General features: G+C 44.7%; 1 long non-coding RNA gene across 1 annotated transcript; it reads left to right on the top strand.

The window, feature by feature from the left end:
• Positions 1 to 10669: 10669 nt before the first annotated feature.
• LOC109313235 lies at positions 10670 to 20900 on the top strand. The gene is made up of 3 exons (XR_002102002.1): positions 10670 to 11075; positions 18928 to 18931; positions 20887 to 20900. It is a non-coding gene; the product is annotated as an uncharacterized LOC109313235 (long non-coding RNA).
• Positions 20901 to 22284: the final 1384 nt, after the last annotated feature.

Genomic DNA, 22284 nt, shown 5'->3' with positions numbered 1-22284 from the left:
GCTATGATTCGGAGTGACTTAGACAAATTGGAGAATTGGGCCAAAAGAAATCTCATGAGGTTCAACAAGAACACGTGCAAAATCCTTCACTTAAGATGGAACAATCCCATGCATCGCTATAGGTTGTGGGTTCACTGGCTGGGCAGCAGCTGTGCAGAAATGGGTCTGGGGGTTACACTGGACAATAAGCTGAATAAGCCAACAGTGTGCCCTTGTTGCCTAGAAGGCAAACAGCAGACTGGGCTGTATTGGTAGGTGTCTTGCCAGTAGGCCAAGGGAAGTGGTTATTTTCTTCTATGCAGCACTGGTAAGGCCACACCTGGAGTCCTATGTTCAGTTTTGGACCCCCCACTACAGAAAGGATATGGACAAATTGGAGATGGTGCAGCGGAGGGCAACAAAAGTGGTGAGGGGGCTGGGGACACGTCTTATAAGGAGAGGCTGAGGGAACTGAGCTTATTTAGTCTTCAGAAGAGAAGACTGAGGGAGGATTTAATAGCAGCCTTCAACTACCTAAAGGAGAGTTCAAAACAGGATGGAGCTGGACTGTTCTCAGTGGTGACAGATGACAGAATAAGGAGCTATGGTTTCAAGTTGCAGCAAGGGAAGTTTAGGCTAGATATTAGGAAGAATGTTCTCACTAAGAGGGTAGTAAAAAACTGGAACAGGTTACCAGAGTGGTTGTGGGCTCTCCATCCTTGGAGGTTTTCAAGACCCAGCTAGACAAAGTTTTGGTTGGGATGATCTAGTTGGGGGTGGCCCTGCTTTGAGCAGGAGGTAGGGCTAGATGACCTCCTCCATAATTCTGTATGATTTCTATCTCCAAAACTGTACAACCTACTATGCCAGATCATGAACAGCTGGCATAAAACAATGCACTATTTTAGGGATTCAGAATAAAATTCCTCAGATGTCATCACACCTTTAAATTAATGTCTGCTAGGGGCCCAACACATCTAAATGAGATGCTATTCCACCCTGCTAGAGACTCTGAAAACCCATTAATACAAAAGATAAGGTGGGTCCTCCTTTTCCTTATTGCTTGTTGTCATCTAGTTTTAACACTAATTTGAAAGTATATTCCAAATGTATTTACTTTAACAATTTTTCAGGGAGTCAAGCATAAGGAACAGGGTCACACTTAGATGCCTAATAGGTAAAAAAGGAACTGACTCTAAGTGTTTGCATGCAAGACTGGGGCTTTTGTAGCCTTTTTATGAATAATGTAGATGAAAATGAGATAGTTATAGACCTAAAACTATAGTAACCAGTTCCCACTGTTGATTTGAGTTTGCTTTCTCAAAGGGCATGTTTCCCTTGCACAGTGCAGTGCTATCAAGAGGTACCTTAGCCAGCTCCCTGCAAGCAGTATAGGCGCATTAGACAGAGGCTCCTTGGGCACATCTACATGTGCAATTAATGCAAAGCAATAAATTCCAGAGATTATTGTTCCTAGATGTGCTGTTTGAATGTGTACCCAGGACTACAGCACATTGAGTTGGCTCAGAGCAGACCCAGCTGGTAGGATGCCTGAGGGATCAGCCTGCCAGCCTGGGGCTACTCTCCCCAACCCAATATGCTGTGGAGGGGTTGACTGGGGCAGAAAGGTGCTTCAGTGCAGGGCTAGCTGGCAGGCAGTCACAGCAGCATCTATACATGTGGGCTGTGGAGTTTTTCTACTCCACAGTGGGATAGTACTTTTAGTTACAAGTAACTTAGTTTAGTCCAGTCTAATATTGGCTCACATGTAGATGCTGAGATGTTTACTACGCAGTAGGGATGTGTGAAATGGGCTGTATTTGATTTGGATTAGGTTTTGGTCCAAATCAGGGACAGTGATTCAAGTCATTGATTTGGATCACTGTCCCCAATTCAATTTGGCCAAATGTGAATCTAAAGATTCAATGCTGATTTGGAGAATCAGCATTTCAGACATAGACACAGCTTTAAATGTTTTTTCTATATACCTCCAGGTACCAGGCACATGTGAACACTGCGATGCTGGGGCAAATGGAGCATTGCACAGGAGTGTGGGCCCTCCCCCCGCTCCTGCATGCTTGGCGGCAAACCCAGAAGTAGACCAGAAGTACTTTCGGTTCACTTCTGGGTCCACTGGAGAGTGCATGGGAGAGCCCCCCTGTGCCCTCCCCAAGCTTGGCAATCAGCTGCGGGGGGACACTGGTTGCCCCCCCAGACCTAAGAGGCACCAGCCAGGGACATGGGGAGGGGGCGGTGCAGCAGACCTGGAAATGGACCAGAATTGCTTCTGGTCCACTTCTGGGTCTAATGCTGAACATGCTGGAGACCCCACCCCACACTCCTGTGGGACACTCCATGCACCCCAGCATCACCGCATTCATGAGCCGCCTGGTACCTTGAGGTATGTAGACAAAATATTTAAAGCTGTGTCTATGTCTGAATCTCTGAATCTTTCCGAATCTCTCTGAATTGATTAGTAGGGTTCCGATTCATTTTGGAGAGATTAAAGGGTTTCCTGATTCAATTCAGATGTGGATATTTGGCCACCGAATCTGGCCAAATCTCCACCAAATCGAATCAGTGACTGAAGCTTCACACAGCCCTACTGTTCAGCTGTTTAATTTGCTGTGCAGTAAATATATTGTACAAATGCATCCCTTTTAGACTAATTTACCCTGCTTTCAATGGAGTAAATCAGCCTGGGTGGGGCCTCATACCATTGTGGCTACACTTTCTGGTACCTGAGCTACCATGGGTATCGCTACATGGCACTATTTTGTCTGATAAAGCAATACACAAAGCTACAGACTCAAATTTTACAGCTGTGAATTACTTCTGCTAGAATTGGAGAAGAAAACAATTCCTCAACCTTAGAATTATTTGGGTTTAAATGCCAGCTTATTTTTCTTGGCAATGCAATGGAATGTCTACTACTGATACATGATGTTGGCATAAAAGTAGGGGTGCTCTTAGCTATTATTACTTTAGGTTTGATGTTAGAAGAGCAATGTTAAGACAAAAGCTCTGGCAGTAATTAAACTGAAAGCAGAGTAGAGATGTACCTTATAGACTAACTAAATCAGATATGCATAAGCTTTCATGAGGCCAAGCTCGTCTCATCAGATCCTGTCATTGATAATTAGGCTAAAAGCCATCTATCAGTGTTAATACTAATATATAAGTAAGCTAAATTTGCCAACCAGCAGTCATAGATAATCAGTTAGAGATAACAGATGAGTTTAGCCAGTATATAAGAAAAACAGAGAAAAAAACAGAAATCATATCCAGGAATACACCCTCACTTTTCCCCAAACTCTATCAGAAAAGATAGGGGAGACAGGATATTAGTTCCAATAAATGTAATTTGTGCTGAATGTCAAGGTGTACAGCAAACATGTCTGCATGTGTGTGTGTGTGTGTGTGTGTGAGAGAGAGTGTGCGTGCAGTTTCCCCATGACCTCCTGACAAAAACATCTAATTACGTTTCATCTCCTCACTGCCTTTTCTGAAACAAGTGCTTCCCTTTAGAGCAATATCCTCTCTGTCTACTATGGATCCCCCAGGTACCAGAAGCTCTGTGGGAGATGAGTTAATTAATTCCAAGATAAGCCATAAAAAAGTAACAAAACCAGATCTGATAGTGTAAAGGGTTTATCAGATCTATCTTCTGTAGATATATCTGAACACAGAGCTTTCCCCTAAATTGGTCCTTTTTGGAGGAATATGTCTAAGTTTAATAGAGAAACTCTTGTCCTTTACATAATGGAAATGCTGCATAACTTGTTGGGTAGCTTAAAATACCATATTTACTTGATTTCAAGATGAGGTTTTTTTCCCCATTTGTCACAGGGAAAACAAAGCTTTGTCTTAGAATCAAGTATCACACAGCTCCAGCTAGGAGTTGTGAGGAGCACTGTGCAGGAAGCCTAGCTGGGGCAGGGACAGCATCAGCAGCATGGAGATTCCTGCTTCTAGCTCTGCTCAATGCCTGTCTCTTCTTCTTCTTCCCTTGTCTCTCCTGCTGGCCAGGAGTAGGCTTAGCCAGCAGGGGAGATGGAAGGGGAGCAGGGAAGAGAGGTAAGAACTTGCAGTTTTTGATCTGGGCTCCCAAAACTGCTGCTCCCTGCAATGCAGGGCAGGAACTTCTCTGGGGCTCCATTTGTGCCTGGATCAGCAGGGAAAGCAGCAGAAGGCAGAGCTAAATGGTGGTGGGTAAGTGGTGAGGAGGGGTTGTGGGGAAGGATGGCAGTCACTAAAGTGGCAAGGGATGAGGATCAGGATGCTTGCTTCCCTGACCTGCTTTTCTCCACCTCTGCTTCTCCCCATGCCAACTCTGCTTTCCCCCTACTGCCTGCCCCTGCTTCACCCTACTTTCCCCCTCCTTTCACCAAAGTTTACCATCACATCTGCTTCTTCTCACCTTTTTCTCTACCCCTGCTTTCCCCCCCAACTGCCCCCTGACCTCTGCCTTCACCATTGCCTGCCTCCCTCTTACTGTTTTCCTGCTGCAGCAGTGGGAAGGACAAATTTCAGATAACTCCCCAATAACTAGATGATAGACATGGAAAATTATAACAAATTTATAATAATTGTGTTACAAATTTGATATAATTTTCCATGTCTAGAATCAAATTATTGGAGGGTTCATCTAAAATTGGATGTTGTCTTGGATTTGGGTAAATATGGTAATGGCCCACAGTATTCTGTGTGTGAAAGAAGAAGCCATTTGCAGTCCTAGTTATGCTTTTGAACTAAAGCTAAGCTAACTGTGGGACTATTACTGCTGATAAGTTTCACTACCAGAATCACCTAGACTGGGGAGGATGAGAGTTAAAAACTGATAAGTGCATATGAATCTAAGGGTGCCTACACTGGTGTAACTTACATGTTGATGTAGCTGAAAGAAGGTGTAAACTATTCCAGCTTAAACTCACCTTTGCAGTGGCCTCCAAAATATCTGGATATCAGTGCATCAAAGGGCCTGGTCCAAAACCCATTGAAGTTGACACAGATTCCCAGTGACTTTACTAGGCTGTGGATCAGGTCTCAGGTGAGTCTAAGAAAATGTAACTCATACATCACTTTTGAAATGGGCCGTGAAATGGGCTTTTATGTGAAAAAAGCCATAAAGGAGACACAAACATAGCATGGCTTATAGTGCTGTCTTAGCTACCCCAGTGAACCATTTTGGAGTCCCACAAGCCTGAGCCCTGACTTATCCATCCATCCCTCTTCTGTGGTTCTTTAAGGCTTCTTGCAGACATTAAAAAAGAGCTCTTTACCGGAAGAAGCTGTACATTACTTACTTCAACTCAGCTCTGCGGCATCTATAAGGTTTGAGCACTTCAGTGGGGCTTTAGCTAAAGCGGATTCAATCAGCTATTAGATAAAACCATCAAATAATCCCCACTAAAGTGCCCATTCTATACAGATGCTGCAGAGCTGGGTTGAGGTAATACACTGCCTCTTATGGGCATGTGCAGGGCTTAGCGTGGGAACATGCCAAGTTTAACATGCAGGCTTGGTTTTTTTTTCACATCTGCAAACACTCTATGTGAAAAACAGTACTGACTTCCCTATTCTCCTTAGTGAAAGGAAGATTAACTACATTTGTAAAAGCTCTTCTGCTTCCCAGAGGGTCAGGTCAAGGTGCAAAGAAACTAATTCCTTATTGACCCCATAAGCCAGAGTGCATGTAAGAGGGGAATGCTGCCTCTCTAGCACTATTGCTTATACTTCTGCTTCTATAGCACTATTGCTTATACAGGCAGTCCTTGACTTGTGGCACCTTGACTTGTGGTGATCTGCATTTGCAGTCCTCTGCCATTTACACATGTTATTACTTTCAGTGCTGGATCCTCGCACCTACGGCATGCCGTAAGTGTGAGGATCCAGTGCCATATATCATCCAGTCAGTTTGCCTAGTGTTACAGGGGCAGCGGTTTATCCTTAAGCAGGAAACCTGGCAGTTTGGATGTGCCATGGTTCAGGAAGGCAAGCAGAAGGATGTAATGACGGCAGTAGCCCAATGTTGCATGACCCCGCTCACCCTGCTGGCCATGAAGAGGGTACATCAACCTCAATACCACACACCTCCGAGGCAACGCAACCCATTCAAGACACTATCAACTGTCAGCTGGAGGATGGAACCATCATTTGAACTCATTCCCCGTACAACAACCTGGTGTAGCCGGTATGTAAACCAAATGGGGATTGGCAATTGACTGTTGATTTTAGGGCTTTGAATGCCAACACCGACCATCTGATGGCCACGGTGCCATCCATGCCTGCACTGATGGAAAGCATTAGGTGCTATGGCCCCCAGTGGATGGGATCCATAGACATTAAGGACATGTTCTTTGATATCCCCATCCATGAAAATCACTGGCCTTTGTTTGCCTTCACATGGCTAGGACAGCAGTACACCTACACAGTCCTCCCCCAGGGCTGGGTGCATAGCCCCACCCTGGCCCATGGAGTCCATAAAGTCCAATTGAGTCATCCAGAGGTACATGTCTGGCAATACGTTGATGATGTCATGGTGGGAGGTCAAGGCCGGGAATTAACCATTTGTGTTTTTGAATCCCTAAAGGAGAAGGTACAAGCATTTGGGTTCACACTGTCCAGCAAAAAGATCCAAGAAGTTGGGCCCCAGTGTGAATTCCTGGGAATCCAATGGCAGCAAGGTGGACCCACCAACCAGCCAAAGAGCTGCAGGCTCTGGTAGATACCCCTGCCCCTAGCAATGTAAAAGAGCTGCAAGCCCGGCTGGGTGTGCTTAACTTCTGGGCCTGCATGTCTATTAGTTTAGTGTGTTGGCCCGGGATCTGTATAATCTATGCCAGAAAAAAACACAGTGGGAATGGGGCCCTGAGCACCAACATGCTATGCAGGCCCTCAAGGAGGCAGTGATCACCCATGCCTCCCTAGCAGCACAGTGCCCAGAAGGGGAGCTCTGGCTCCATGTACACGTGTCCAAAGAGGGACCCCATTGGAGCTTGTGGCAAGGGGACACACCTGAGACAGAGGGAAAACCCCTTGGGTTCTGGAGTTGAGGCTGGAAAGGGGCTGAAGCCCGATACACCCTGCTGGAACAAATGCTATGTACAGCAGCCGCAGCTTTAGCAGCCACAGAGGCCCTGAGAGGGGAGCTTCTCACTGTCATAACCACTTCAGTGCCCATCCTATGAATGGCATTGTCCGACAGACACCTCCTGCCAGGGGGATGAGCCCAAGAAACCACAGTCCAAAAATGGGTCTATTATATCTTAAGTCAAGCTCAGTGAGGAACCCCAGAGGGATATCTAGCAATGATAGAAAAGGTCACAGAGAACACAATTAACATACACCTAGACACAGCCAACCCAGATGAGCCATCTCCCATCAAGGAAGCACCACCCTTTTCACTCGACATGGAAATGTCAGAAGACATAGAGGTCTGGTTTACTAACAGCTCGGCCAAAGGTCGTACCTGGAGGGGGGCTGCCATACAAATCTGAGATGGTAAGCAACTGACCCTGGGGGGAGATGGTCAAAGTGCACAATATGCTGAGCTAGCTGCTGTAGTCAATGTGTCCGAGTATGAACTGGTAGAGGGACCAGGCCGCCTACAAGGCCCATTTATATTTACGGCAATTCATGCATGATATTGGAGGGTTGCACCAAGTGGCTACCCCTGTGGAAAAGGGAAAACTTCAAAAGGCGGGGAAGAGACATCTGGAGCATTGAAAAGTAGGAAGCTTTGTGGGAAATGGCACAGCAAGGCCTTCCCTTATACATACGACATGTCAGTGCAGCGCATGGGAGCAGAAAGGCTGAGGGGCCTGAGGCAAAGTGAAACAGGCAAGTGGATGAGCTAGCCAGAGGCAACACAGAAGCCCTTATTGCTGAAGCAGAGGCTCAACCACCCCCAGAGAAGGCACCCAGCCCCTCCCTCCGGCAGACCCCTGGAGTGCTAGCCACAGAATGGCTGCATTGGCAGCATGGGCACCCTGGCCACGATGGCACTGGTTGCCTAGCAGCCACCTGGGGCATTCACCTAACTAAAAGGGATGCACAGGAATTAGTCAACTCCTGCGCCACCTGCCAGGAGGTCAAAGCTCGATTAATCCCTGCCTTGACTACCCCTTTGTCGCTGTGCGATGGAAAAGTAATACGGCAAGTTTGGCAACGTGACTTTATAGGCCCACTTCTCTGCACTCCTAGAAAGTGACAGTATGTGTTTGTAGCTGTAGAAACGGTCACCGGAATGATGTTCACCCGGGCCTATGCCAAGGCCACTGCGCAGGACACCTGTGCAGCACTAGGAGACCTGCTAGCCATCTACCCACCTCCCATAGAGCTGTAAAGTGACAACGGTTCACATTTTCATAATCATCTTGTTTATGAATGGGCCACAAGATATCATGTGCTGTGGACCTATCACATTCCCTATCACCCACAATCTAATGGGCTAGTAGAATGGGCCAACAGTATCCTAAATTGCAACATGCAAATGACCGCTGGCCTGGCCCTCAAGGACTGGGACTTGCACCTAAGTCACTCAATCAACTGGGCCAACAATTGGCCCCACCCCAGAGGAAGCCCCATGCAGCAAGCCTTCAGTCAGGGCGGACCCCACAAGCCGGCAGTGGAATGGCCAGGGGGTGGCTGGGGGAAACTGCAGGCAGGGGACCAGGTAGTAGTTAAGCATCTGCAGGGGGACAAATGGGAAGGGGTGCTAATGGCACGGAACATACATAACTCATGGTGGGTGTCAAGGCTGGACCCATCTAATGGGAGCCAGACTCCATTTTTTCTTGTTCCTGCAGATTGGGTCCATCCACAGGCACAGCCATAGTGGCCCCGAGGTGGCCTGGGATCATCACCCTGCTCCAGATCGATGTCATCACCCTCACCTAACACTGAAGAGGTGGAATGCCATTATGACAGGACTGCTGATCGTTTGCCACTGTTTTATTACTGTGGGGCATTCATGTGCTCCCATGCCCCGGATTGCACCCACTGCTAAAGCCTCAGACAAGCTGGGATACTGGGAACACCCAACCACAATTGAAGAAGTGTGAAACTGGCCCTGGAGCTGCCGACAGAGGATTGTGGACTGGCAAGGAGGAATCTGTCAATGTTACTGTGGGACAGGGTGGTTGCTCGGTTTCCTCCCATATGCCAGGATCGGGAAAACAAGTGTGGGACAGGAGGGGATTGTTGTGGTTTCTTCTAATGGCCCTGGTGCTGTTATATTCTGCCTGCAGGTATGCTGCCCTCCCTGGGTCCTGATGTGACCGCTGCTGAAACCGTACCTGCAGCTCAAAGTTCTACAACCACCTGGAGCCTGAGGAGGCGACCAAACCCTCCAACCCCACCTCCATGGGAGACGTTAGCTCCAGTGGTTCCCCTGCCCAATGACACTTTGGCACAAAAGTGTACAGCTCACCAAATACACCGGTCCTCCAGGTATAGCAAGGTACTGTGGTGGTTTAAAAATGGCTCTTATGCTGTCAAATGGTGGTCCACAGAATGGGAGGCCAACACATCCCATGTTCTGGGTATTTTGTGGTTCCACCATATGGATGAAGGGGGGCACGCTCACAGAATTGAATACACAATAGCTGCATATCACCAATCAGTCTGGGAAAATCTGCAGGGCACAACCCTGGTCAACCCAGAACAACTGGCTGAGTCCATGGGGGGCACTGTACCAAAATCATTTCTGCAAGATACCATAGCCATAGTTGTACTTGGGTAGTGTGCATTTAAGTACACAGATGGGGACACACCTGAGTGAATATCCTCCTTTGACCAACCCGATTGGGAGATTTACCAATCCCAAAGGGAAGAAGGAAGATGGTTAAACACCCAAACAGGAGAACCCCTAGCTGTTTTTTGCATTAAGCAGGGATGTACATTGTTAATCCAGAAGGAGCTACCACAGCTTATCTAACATTACTCCCTGGTGGAGGTCCCAAACCAGGGCTCCAGTCCTCCTTAATGCCCCCTTGTTCAATGCCCATATCACATTTAACCCCAAGCAATGGTTTGTCAGAACAGCATTTCCTAACTGCTCTGCCAGCACTCAGTTGGCAGAAAATATGCTGCTCTGGGCCTGGCCAACTGTTTTCTAACCCACAGTCCAGCCTCCAATTGCCTGGAAAAAGAGGGATACCCTAGACCATATGTGGAATGGGCTCAATTCAGCCATGGGAGTTTGGAACATAGATAAATGCCAGAAAAACACCCAAGGAATCATGGATATACAGTGAGCCATAGGTTCTCTCACTAAGGGAGGTATGATTGATAACCTGGCCTTAGAATACATTGATGAGTTAGTGGCAACTATTGGCTGAAAAGCAGCACAAATAAGTTACCTTTTGATGCATGCAACCTTCCAAGCCAATGCTAATCAAACCTGGAGCACTGCTGGTACCCAAGTGCAACTTTCACTTAACCTTCATTTTTCCCAGGTGATGAGTGATCTCAGACACAAAGAATGGCCTGCTGGCTTAGAGCACCATGAACTACCCCCAGCTTTAGCCCAATGGTTAGTTTACCAAGTCACATGGAGCGCACACTGGGAGGGGTGTGGCAAGAAAAAATACTTTTTCATTCTACACAGGGTAGCACATAGTCCACTGCCCATCTCTTGACAATAGGACTAGGGGGTGGGTGCATGTGGGACTGGGACTAAATCGTCCCATTTGGGACATTGTAACCCCCAAAGTTCCCAAGTATTTGGCCCAATCCCCGGTGTACCCTGTAAATGGCATTCTAATAGGCTTGGGAACTTTATGGAGAGGGTAGCCTAATAGTCTCCCCAACATGTTTTGTGTAACACCTCTACCAGCAACTCCCTATATTACCCTAGCCCAGCAAGTTTGCTGGGAAGCTCCTGGCCACTTTTATCATCCTAACAGCACATTTTGGACGTCCTGCACCAGCTGTTGTGCAGAAGCTCAAGATTTCCAAGGGGCATCAGCTACCTTATATGTCCAAGACCAGGAAACCACCTTAATGTGGCCAAAAACCCAATTAGAAAGTGTCACCCTTAACCTAAGTCTTCCAAAATCCTGGGTTAAAGATTTAGACATGCCCCAGCTAAAGTAATGGGGTGAAGTAGCGGCCTACATTAAAGGTTTGTTTGAAGATGCCCAAAAAGGAAAACAACTTGCCCTCATAGCTCAAAAGGGAAGGCGAATTATTAAATGCACTACTAATATTCCCCTGCTACGTAAGTGGTATGAAGTGGCCTGTACTGTGCAAATGTATACCTTTATTAAAGGTACTCCTTTTCCCTGGTTTGTAGTAAGTTTAGTCATAGAAATAATATTATTCAATATAATCTTTAAATGTTGTTGTTATAAAATTAAATCTAATACCTATTCCAAAGTAAATGTTGTTGCTTCTGCCAACCATGTATACACCACTTGGCAGAAATCATATTTGTAGGTATTACCAAATGCTCCAAAGAAGCAAGGGGTGGATTGTGACGGCCAGAACCAGAGGGATTAATAAGCAATAAATATGTGCTTCTTGGAGGCATTTGGTATTTTGTCTGAACAGGTGATATTAGCTAATATAAAGCTTGTAAGTTTGTAACCCACAAATGTAATTTGTCTGTCATAAGTTTAACCAAAATGATAAATTAACTGTTCGTGGAACTGACTGGGCCCCACAGGGAAAACTGTAGCTGCAAGATTAGCTGACCTAACAGTTTTTTGCTCAGGGTTCAGCCTTGACAATAAAACTGGATCCAACTGCCTGGCACACCCAACACATTCCAGGAAAGCACATCCCAAGCAAGCATATTCAGAGAAACCTAAAAGGGTTGAGCTTAAGAAGAGCAATGTCAATTTCAAACCTAAAGGTGCTGCAGTGTAATTTGCTTATTGGATAAACCCAGGTCTATGTAGTAACTTTTTATGATAATTTTTAACACCTTTTAATCCCATAGGGTAACAGCTATAGGGCAAGATTGTGAGTGGCTCTAAAGCCAACAGATTAGCATAAGACTAAGTATAAAAAGTGCGTGCATCAGGTGACCAGCAGGAACAAAGTAACAGAACAGTCATTGGTGTTCCATGCCCGGACCCCAGACTCCCGGCATGAGTGAGGATCGGATCCTGATCAAGGGACCTTCCCCAGTAATCCACCTGACAGCGTGGATTGGGGATGCCTGACTTCGCTGGACTCACTTGACATGTACCTAGGCATTGAGGGACTATCAATAAGTTGCAAACCCATGCCTGTCTATCTGTTGTTTTGAACAGCCCAGTGGCTGATACCCTCACAGTGCCCAGTTGGCCTGCGACAGAATTGATCCATCTGTCTGTTGTTATTATCTGTTGTTATTATTTACTATTAGCTCTTTAATACTGCATTATCTGCTAATTGCATTTATCTTTTTGTTAACTGTTGTGTATGTGTGTAAACTAATAAATTTGCCATTGCTTTACCCCCAACTCTGTCTCCTCAATCCTGAACAAAACAGTCCAGTGGCTGATACAGTTGCAGCACCCAATCAGCCTGCAAATTGAGACACTCACAGTGCCCAGCTGGCCTTTGACACTGCCTGTACTGTGTATGACCTTCTGTGTTTCTTGATGTTTCTTAGTGCAGGGGTTTCACCTTTTGATTAAATAAAATTAAATTGTTGATTTAAATATGGTGTTTATGGTCATTTCTATAAAAAGTTGGGCATCAAGCCCTTAGTCAGGAACATGACCCCCTATTATAACATTGTTTCTATGGGAAAATCAGATTTGACTTGCATTGTTTCGACTTACAGCGCCTTTTCCAGGAAGGTAACCCGCTGTAAGTGTGAGGACTGCCTGTACTACTACTACTACTACTCAGCCTGTACTACTCTAGATATAGGGATGCAGAAGAGTTTCAGTTTCAGCAGTCTAACAATGGAAAATGTATTTTGGGCCATGTCTGGTGCTGCTTTCCCTTTCAATTCTCTGCTCTTTCTGCATCTCCTTCACAGATGCCCAAACCTTCACAAAACAATAGCTAGTCAAACCTCTCCACTGATGTGCCTTGCATGTGCCACTGTCTTGGGCAGTGACATGCTGGAACTTTGGTTGGCGGTAACTACTGTTTCTGCTATCTGGTTCCATAAGGATTTTACATGTATATTAAATCAGGGGTGGCAGTTATTCCTCAACTATAACAACATTCTTCTTTCGTGCTTGTGGAATTTATCAATGCCTATAAAATACCTCCGTGTGAGGCCAGGATTCTCTTGTTCTGCTATCTGGTACCATGTAAACTAGTACAGCCTTCTCCATGGTTGGGTTGTCAGCAACTAAACAGGTACCCCCATCCTAGCTAGCCTGGGTGAGGAGGGTGTGTGGACACCTAGCAGGATTAAAAATAATATCTGTCAAAGGGCAGATGAGCTCATTGTGAGCCAACAGCCATCCATACCTGGAGAGGAGATGGGTGCCAGAAGGTCACACTGCCCAAAGAATCACCAATGATGCAAAGGAACTCAACTAACCTAGGAGGGTTTTTACAGCATTTAAGGGGCCCCAACAGTCTCAGCAGCCTCGGGACTGACTTGACTTGATTTTATAAAGTGCCTAAGAGTCATGAGGAAATCTGGCAGAAAAGTGAGGCTCAGGGAGCAGGAAGACAGGTGGGATGCTTCCCAAAGTTGCCAAAAGTAGGGTGACCATATTTCCTGGGTCACGAAATGGGGAGTTGTTTCTGAGCTCTGGTCTCAGTTGAATTCGTTGGAAAATGAGAGTGGGGGAGGGGTCAGGGTTTAGTCTAAGCCGAGCTCTGGTCTCAGTCAAGGATGAGGGGTGGTGCACTGGGGAATGAGGGTGGAGGAGAAACAGTTCTGTTTTCATTGGGACAGTCCTGTTTAAAAAACCCGTCCTCGGCATTCTGCTGAAAACCAGTGCCTGGGATAGGTATTGAAAATGGGCCATGCTACGCAAGATATCTAATGTTGCTTCAAATGGCCACTACTCTCTGAAGAGTCTGAACTTCAGTATTGGAGCACGGACAAAATTTCAGGGACTGAATTCATTCACTGCCACTCTGCACTGTCTGTTCCACTGCAGTGTTTCTAAAACAGCCTCACAGACCCTTCAGATTTTCTCTGGCAGGAATATCTTTCCCTTCTTCCCAGGAGACCTATAGTAAGATTAAAGGCATAGTTCTTGCTGTAAACCCACAAGTCTCTAAGGACCTTTCTTGAAAGTATACTTAGCCTGAGTAAAAAAGGCAAAAGGTCTCAAACATTGACAAAAGTAGATAACAAGCAAGTAACCTTAAGTCACAGGATCACAAAAGTAAAGTGCAAGTAACAGATAAGCACAATGCTAAGGCAGCTAATAGGCATGAAGCACAAAACTACAAACACAAGTTACAGCTACTTTGGGATATTTTAAGAATTGTATAGAATTGAAGGGACACGTATTAATCATAATAATACCACAGCAACCAGCTGATATAAATGTCAATGCTTAATAAGTAACATGGGAAATTAACCTATCAGAACTGGGGAGCCTAACAAAGTCTGGCTGCAGATGTTTAAATAAGGTGAAGCAGAAATGTACCCAATATGATTATGCACAGATCAAGGGGGATTAGTGTAATATATTACACATAATGCTTCCTAATATAGTCCTAGCAAGGGGAGAAGAACAACTAAGATGATGACTGACCTGTTTCACCCACTTTGGGTCTCTCTGCAGAGGATAGACTGTGTGAGTAACATTAATATTGTTCATTCTGTTCTACCTTTCTTCCTTTCTGTTGTCACAGGTATGCTGCTTTATTTGGGCTTGGTAAGAAAAATGTTTTCTCTCATCCGTGTGACTCAAGGAATTCCATCTATTGATGACCTCTCTACTGTAGCAATAAACCAGAGATTGAGCCCTCCCAAAATACTTTATGCTGTCTGTATAAATGGCACAGTTAACAAATTAAGCTACAGAACAGGGCGGGGGTTGGGCGGGTACACAACATGGGACATTTTAGGGATGGGAAGAAGAATGGCTGAAACTTTCCTATACATTAGCTAATGTCTGAACCACAGTTGCCTGGCAATTGGGATGCAAATCACTCCAGTACACTGGCAACCAAAATAGTATTCCATTGGGCCACAGCTGCAGGTCCATCCTTTTGTACAAGCAAATGTACCATGGAAGACTGTGTACCTGAGCACCAAGCAAATGCAATTATTTATATATACAAATGAATGGTCATGAAATTGATGAATACATTTAAATAATAATAATAAAATAATAAATTCACTTTTCATTTCCAATTCAGCCTGCCCCTGGGGGTCTTTATTAAGCAGTGCTCCAGTGATGTATTTTTGTTTTCATGATACAGATGAGGACACCAAGAACAACAATTGTTGCAATTCTCACCCCAGGTCAAACAAAAAGTCTGTAGTGGAGGCAGAAGCAGATCTTAACTGTCCTTTCTGTGATACAATAACAAGCTCATTGTCCCCTACTGTATCCATCATGAGATGCAGTCCAAGCCTTAAGTAGCACACAATCTAAGAAGCCAAGTAACAAATGAAGGTATCCATGTTAGGAGTCTGAAATAAATATAATATGGCTCTTTACATATTCAGAGCAAAGTAATTTATCTTTACAGTTCTCCTCTGGGTGAGTTAACGTTGGGTCTTTCAGAGGAAAATAACCCCCTTAGACTACTTTGAAACATCCAGCCCATTTTTACTGACAGGAGAATTGAGGCAGGGAGAGACTAAGAAGCCAGGACCATTTAGAGAGTCAGCAACTGGGAATTGCTGGTTTTATGATCATTCTAAATTAGTGACGCTCAACCTCTGGCCCATGGGTCAAAACTGGCCCATGAGGCCATGTCATCCCTCCCATAGGTATTCCCACAGGTCCAACAATTTGGCAGCAGGGAAGCAGTGCCAGAGTTAATTGCAACTTTTATGTTGCCAAGTTTATGAAACCATGGGGAACCCCCCAGGCTGGATGACATGGTCCACACACTAGATTAGCTGGCACATGAGGTCACTGTGTGGCAGATCCAGTGTTTGGGATCAGGCTGGCATGTGGAATTACACTGTTCACTGGGATGGTCCAGAGCATGGTTTCAAGAGGAGGCTAAGCAGCTGCTTGGCTAGGATGGCGTGGCAGGGCACTGTTTGTGCCTGCCACTTTAAGGGCCAGAAGACAGCAGTGGGCAGGTGCCTGATGAGGGCAGCCATTTTAGTTCAGGTCTACCCATATTAACTGGGCATTTTTGCTGCTGGGAGGCCAGGAAACAACATTGCCTGGCTGCAGGTATCATCTGGAGGTAAGGGAGGAGCTGTAGGGGATGGTCAGGAGGCTCCTGGTCTTAGGCATGACCTAAAACTGCACCCTGCTGGGAGTGGGTGGCCTGGTGGGACTCTCAGTGGTGTGGGAGCCCCCAGGAAATACCAGGCCAGTTACCACCCTGGTGAAAGGTGGGTTGGGGTGCCTTAACCCCTAGCCCCCACAACCAGGTGGGTTACCCCCTTTGTAGGGTCTGGAAGGTGGACCCCAGAGAGAGAGTGGGGCCATAGACTCACACCTGTCTAGACATCTCCTGACTGGTCAATGCTGGGGCCAGAACAGGAAGGGTCAAAGGGCTAGGGGCCCACCACGAGGAATGCCCAAGAGCTGAGGGCCTGGGGTTCTGACTGGTGGGGAGGTGGGCCAGGGCTAGTAGCCAAAGGTCCTGGGGGGGGACCACACCCATAAGGAGGAAGCAGTTCAGGGAGCTATGCAGCCCAGGATGAAGGCAGAATAGGCTGCCTGAAGAGAGAAATCCAGGAGGGGTTCAACTAGTAGTATTCTGGGTCCCATTGTGGGGCTGGTGATATTGATAACATCGGCATGCCATCTGCGAAGCTTGGGCTGTGGTGTGGGGGGGGATGGAGCTGTAGATAGTGCCCCCTGGCATCGGGGCAAGAAATGGGCAGCCTCCCGCTTTAAGATCAATTAATTAACAACAAGGTGTGGTGGGTGAGAATGTGGGCGGTTAGCCCAGAAACAGGTGGGTGAGCCACAGTGAAATTGGCCTGGAGTAGGCCCCCTGTTACAGATGGTTTAGTCAGGCATGATTCTGCCTTGACCAGGGGACTGGACTAGATGACCTCATGAGGTCCCTTTCAACTTTACTTGCCTATGCCACAATCCTCTGATCAGGCTGTGCACAGAATCAGGCTAGCATGAGGCTGGATCTGATGTATGAAGTCAGGACATTGAGCTGGATTGCACTTGTCAGAAGTGGATTTAGAAGGGGTGCAGTGGTGCAACTACACGCCCACTTTCCAGACTACAATGCTGTGGGAACCTCTGCACTGGACAGTGGACTGTACTGTCACTGTTCTCAGCTGGCTCCAATCCCCGTGCAGCCTGTCAGGAGCTGGCAAGGAACAGCTTTCAAGCTTCCTTCATGTTTAGGACAACAGGGAAAGGAGAAGTGGAAGGCTGGTGAGGGGGAGGGGGAAGGGAAGGGGAAGAGCTGTGCCTTTGAACATGGAGGGGAGGGAATATTCTTATATTCTTAAGGGACTTTAGAAAAAGTCTATAAAGGCTCCCACACCATGGGCTGCCCATATCAGTGAGTGGAGATGGGGAGGAGGCTGGAATATGTGTGCAGCTGCCTCTGCAGCATGGATGACAGCTCCTGCAGCCTGCTTGCCAAATCCTAGATCTGCCCCTGGCATCTGTTGACTGAACTCATGCTGGATCAAGTCCATAGACCAACCCAGAGCCATTCATCCAGGCCACAGGGCCAGAAGGTTGAACACTGATGTTCTAGACTAAGGTGTAAGCAGTTGCCTTTAAATATGTGGCTTCCAATGTTTCACTTCCCTGCCTAAGCAGAACCTGCATGCTGGGGTACACTGCTCAGAAAGTTTTATTTTGTAACTCTGCATAATAGGATGGGATGCATCAAATTCCTTCTCACTTGGGACTGGGTATACATCTTAACTAGAAACTCAAAGCCAACTTGCCCTAAGTCTTGAAAGGGATGAAATATGAATTTTATAACTTGGGACCTGAGCCTCTCTCTATTCTTGACTACTGGATTTGAAGAAAGGTTGGCAAAAATGGGAAGTGTAAGGACTAATCTACTGTGATACTAAGCCCCTGAAATTGCAGCTTTCCAACTAAAGTTTTTGTATTTAATTGCCTCTCTCAGACAGGAACACAGAAAATAAGCAGCAATTATTTATACAGGCTAGTAACTTTATGTGATAAGAGCGTTTGATTAAAGAGCACTCTAAAGAAACTCCTTAAAAGCATTTGAATCAGTCCTAATATATGTTTGCCATAATAGCTGAAATTAATTCAAACAAATGTTTATTTGCACAGGCAGGTGGGACTCAAGTTATGGATCAACACCTTGTTTTTTTCACTTCTTCACATCTTCCTAAGTACTGTAGATGCTGCTAAAGGCACTGGAAATCTTATTCACAAGAGTCATTTTTTTTCTTCCCACCTGCAAGCAGTCAGGCCAGAAGTTTTTGTGTGCTCATCCAAACATGAAACAGAAGCTATAGGACTCACAAATCCTTTAACTTATCAAACCAATCACAACTAAATGGCACAGACTGAAATTCAGATCCTACAACACCAAGCTCTTCATCAAAATCATTTCAATAACAAATCTGAGGAATATATTACCTTCTCATAGGGATTCTGGAACAGAAAATTAATCATGGAAAATTATCCACTCAATTCCAGTCCCAGACCAAGGACTGTAGTTGGTCACTCCTGCTCTGTCTGGCTACTGTGTAATGGGCAGAATTCTAACTTGGTGAACAAGTAACTCTAAGTGGCCTGATTTAAAGTATAGAACTGATTGTATTACCTCTCTCTGGGTCCCTGAGTGCCCAGACTGTAGGAATATAGAGAAATCAGTGCATCTCCAGAGGTGACTCTAGTCCTATGACTGCACCACTTACATGCCCAGAGGGGTCATAGAATTGCTCCTACACTTTAGTTGGGTAATTCAGAATTGTCCCAAGCTGCATTTTGGTCAATTGCTAGGTGAAGCAGAATTCTGCCCAATATGTACAAAAAAGAGGAGAGGAGTGAAAAGAAGCCATGGCACAACTATATATAAAAAATTGCCTCTTTAACTGCACCCAGGAGCCCTGGCCAACATCTGGTCAGCTTCCAAACATGTGGTTTCAGCTAAATAATAATTATATCCATTTTCTATACAGCGTATTTCATCAGCAGATCTAAAAGCATTAAATAACCAAGCATCGCTACCTCCACTTTTTACAGAAAGGAAAATGCAGGCACGGGGAGGAGGGCAAACATGACTCACATAAGGTTAAACAGTGACCAAGTGGGAAACAGAATCTGCACTGAACCCAGTCCAGTGCTTCATCCATTAGATCACTCTTTATGCTGTCGATTTCAAATAAATACCTTATGTAAATATATCACTGTCTTCTTAGTGACCAAAGGCTGAACTGGTGACCAACAGAATTAAAATTATAAGCTTCTACAGTGTGAATTAAAGGAACAAGTCTGGTAGCGGCTACTAGCAGTATTAGGCACTTCTCTGTTAATAGGGGTGAGAAAATGACACATGGGTCATTCTGTGCTATGCGTGGGCATAGATAACTGGTGACATTAGCTCTTCCATAAATAATACAATTGAAACTGATCGTTCATATCCTTGTAGTTTGCAACCCATTTAATTTGCAGACAGTTGCTGAATTTAGAACAAATTACTCAGTTCTCTGTTGCAGCTTCCACTTCAAAGTACGCCACTTTTTCACCCCCCGGTCAGTGGTCAGCTCATCAGTGGTCCTAGGCAGCTGATCAGAGGAGTGGTGCCCTTTGAAATAAAAGCTGCAGCACCTCAGCAGTGTTTGCTGTGGCTCTGGATACTTTTTAAATCCTCACCTTTACAGTGGGGCTGGGACCCTAACCCTGGGAAGTATCCTGATTCTTTGGTATTATGTTAGTAAGTAAAGGAAACATTTAGAACAGCCATTCTTTTATAATACTTTACTAAGTGAACAAGTTTAGTCACTGTACAAAGCTACTTATTAAAGCATTGCTTTCCAAATGTGTAAGTGAAATGCTATTTTAATTTTGAAATGTCCAGAAAATGATTTCAGACCCAAGTTTCCTGAAATTATTTTTTCTGCAGCATCTGTAAACTGTAAGTCAAGCTTTGTCCTTTTGCACCTGGAAAATCAGGAGACAATGGCAGAGCAGTTAAACCAGTTGACCTAGCTGTAAAATAATACATCTTTGTTTGTGTTGGGGAGTCAAAGGCAGCTGGATATGGTACTAGCTACCTCATTTTCTTTTGGTTCACTGGTTCCAAAAACTGATGTGCTTTAACTACCCTGATGGGCCACAAGGCTTGAGAGAATGTTGACCTGTAAAAGTATACCCCTTGTGGATCAAAGTCATGTTTTAATGCAATTCAGTGCACAGAAATTGCATTCATTTGGAGTCAGCATTGCATTTTTGTTAATGTCACCCCTTTGGAAAAAAACAGACGTTCATTTTTTGCTAGATCTTATGTTAAGCTTGTAGTTTTGATAATACCATCATAGCATTACTGGATGGTAGTTGATCTGAGGATGTAAATGTAATGATATAGCCTTAATTACTGAAACATTACATCCACCCACACACAGACAACACTGTATGTTCCAGTGAACTTTTCATGACATTTATGTCATCATGCACGTATTGCAAGCATAAAGCCATCTGCTATTTACTGAAGAAATCTTTTGTTACATCTACCATTACTGTACAATACTTTCCAGACAAAATCTCAAAATATCCTAACAATTGGATAATTCTAATTATTTTGGCTTGATTAACTGGAATTTGTCTTGCCTCTTTTTAGCCATACTGAAATATCAAGATCATATTCTGCTGGCAAACAAAACAGTTGAATAAAGTTGCAGGCACCAGAACTAACCAAAACTTGGGTTCAGATACATTTCTGACATTTCAAAATTTGCCACAAAATGAAAATTCTAAAAAGATATGGTTTTAGAAAATGTAATTTTAGAATCCCACATTTTTCTCTGAAAATCTAAAATATACTTCATGAATAATATAATAATTAGGCAAGTAGGATAAAATTAAGAGTTCTGATAGGATAAAATAAAAATTGAAACAAAGCGTCATAATTCTAAAGGATTTCTTTTAATTTCCTAAAACAAGAAATTCCAGAATATGTTTTTTTTTTTAAAAACATTCTGTTGGAACTTGCACTGATGCTTTTCCAAGCATTTCAGTTTTTATGAAACCAGCATTTTCGTTGAAAAGTATTTTGACAAAAAGAACATTGACCAGTTCTAATCTTCATTTATTTTTCCTTTATTCAGTATAATGGCCTTGCAGTACAAATCCTTGTCTGACAAGATAATTTCTACCTGGGATTTTCATCAGGATTTTGTTGGTTTCTTCTTTTGACTGGGAGTACTGAAAACAGTCTATTGCCAACATTTTTGTGGTTTTTGGACTAACATCAACTGCTCTGTGGTCATATAGAGATGCTTGATACCTCTCAGATTTGTCCCCAGCTTCATTTCCAAATAGAAAATACAGCCTTTGTGAAAGCTTTGCCTATGTACTTCGTCAAAAATAGCTTGTGCCTCCAATCTGTACAAAAGCAGAAACAGAACAGGGTACCACTAGCATCAGAGCAATGGAATGGTTGAAAAACTTCCAACCAGGATGAATGGGAAGAGAACAGAGAAATACTGAAGAAATACTGAAGTCATGGTTGATGAGGTACCTCAGCAATGGTAACAGCATCAAGCAACTGGCATTTGGTTACAGTCAATGGTGGAGACAACTGGCAGGAAACTGATCAACTTGTTAGACTTGTAGTTTTCACCTTTTCAAGCAGCCATGTTTCGAGTGATTTAATTTTAACACCCTGAAAATAAGTACTTTGTTATTCATTTCCCCTAGTCACAACTGAGTAACAATCGTGTAAAACTTCATCTGTTAAAACCACACAATGGGGTCTGAAAAAATGAAGCATTTAACTTGCCTCTTAGCTCTGTCCAATGTGGCAGGGATATGGCAGATATATAATCTGTCACGTACTGGAAGTACTTCTGGTCCACTTCCAGGTTTAGTACTGAGCACAAGAGGGTGGGGGGAGGAGGACACGCTCCTGTGAGATGCTCCATCCACCCCAGCATTGCGGTGTTCATGAGCTGTGGCTGGTACCTCGAAGTATGTAGAAAAAACATTTAAAGCTGTGTCTATGGCCAAATTGCTGATTCTTTGAATCGGCATCAAATCTTCAGATTTGATTTTGGCCAAATTG

This window comes from Crocodylus porosus, unplaced genomic scaffold, assembly GCF_001723895.1.
Source record: "Crocodylus porosus isolate Cpor-Errol unplaced genomic scaffold, CroPor_comp1, whole genome shotgun sequence".
NCBI lineage: Eukaryota > Metazoa > Chordata > Crocodylia > Crocodylidae > Crocodylus > Crocodylus porosus.
Note: the sequence above shows the minus strand (reverse complement) of the source record. Positions and strands in the feature narration are given on the sequence as shown.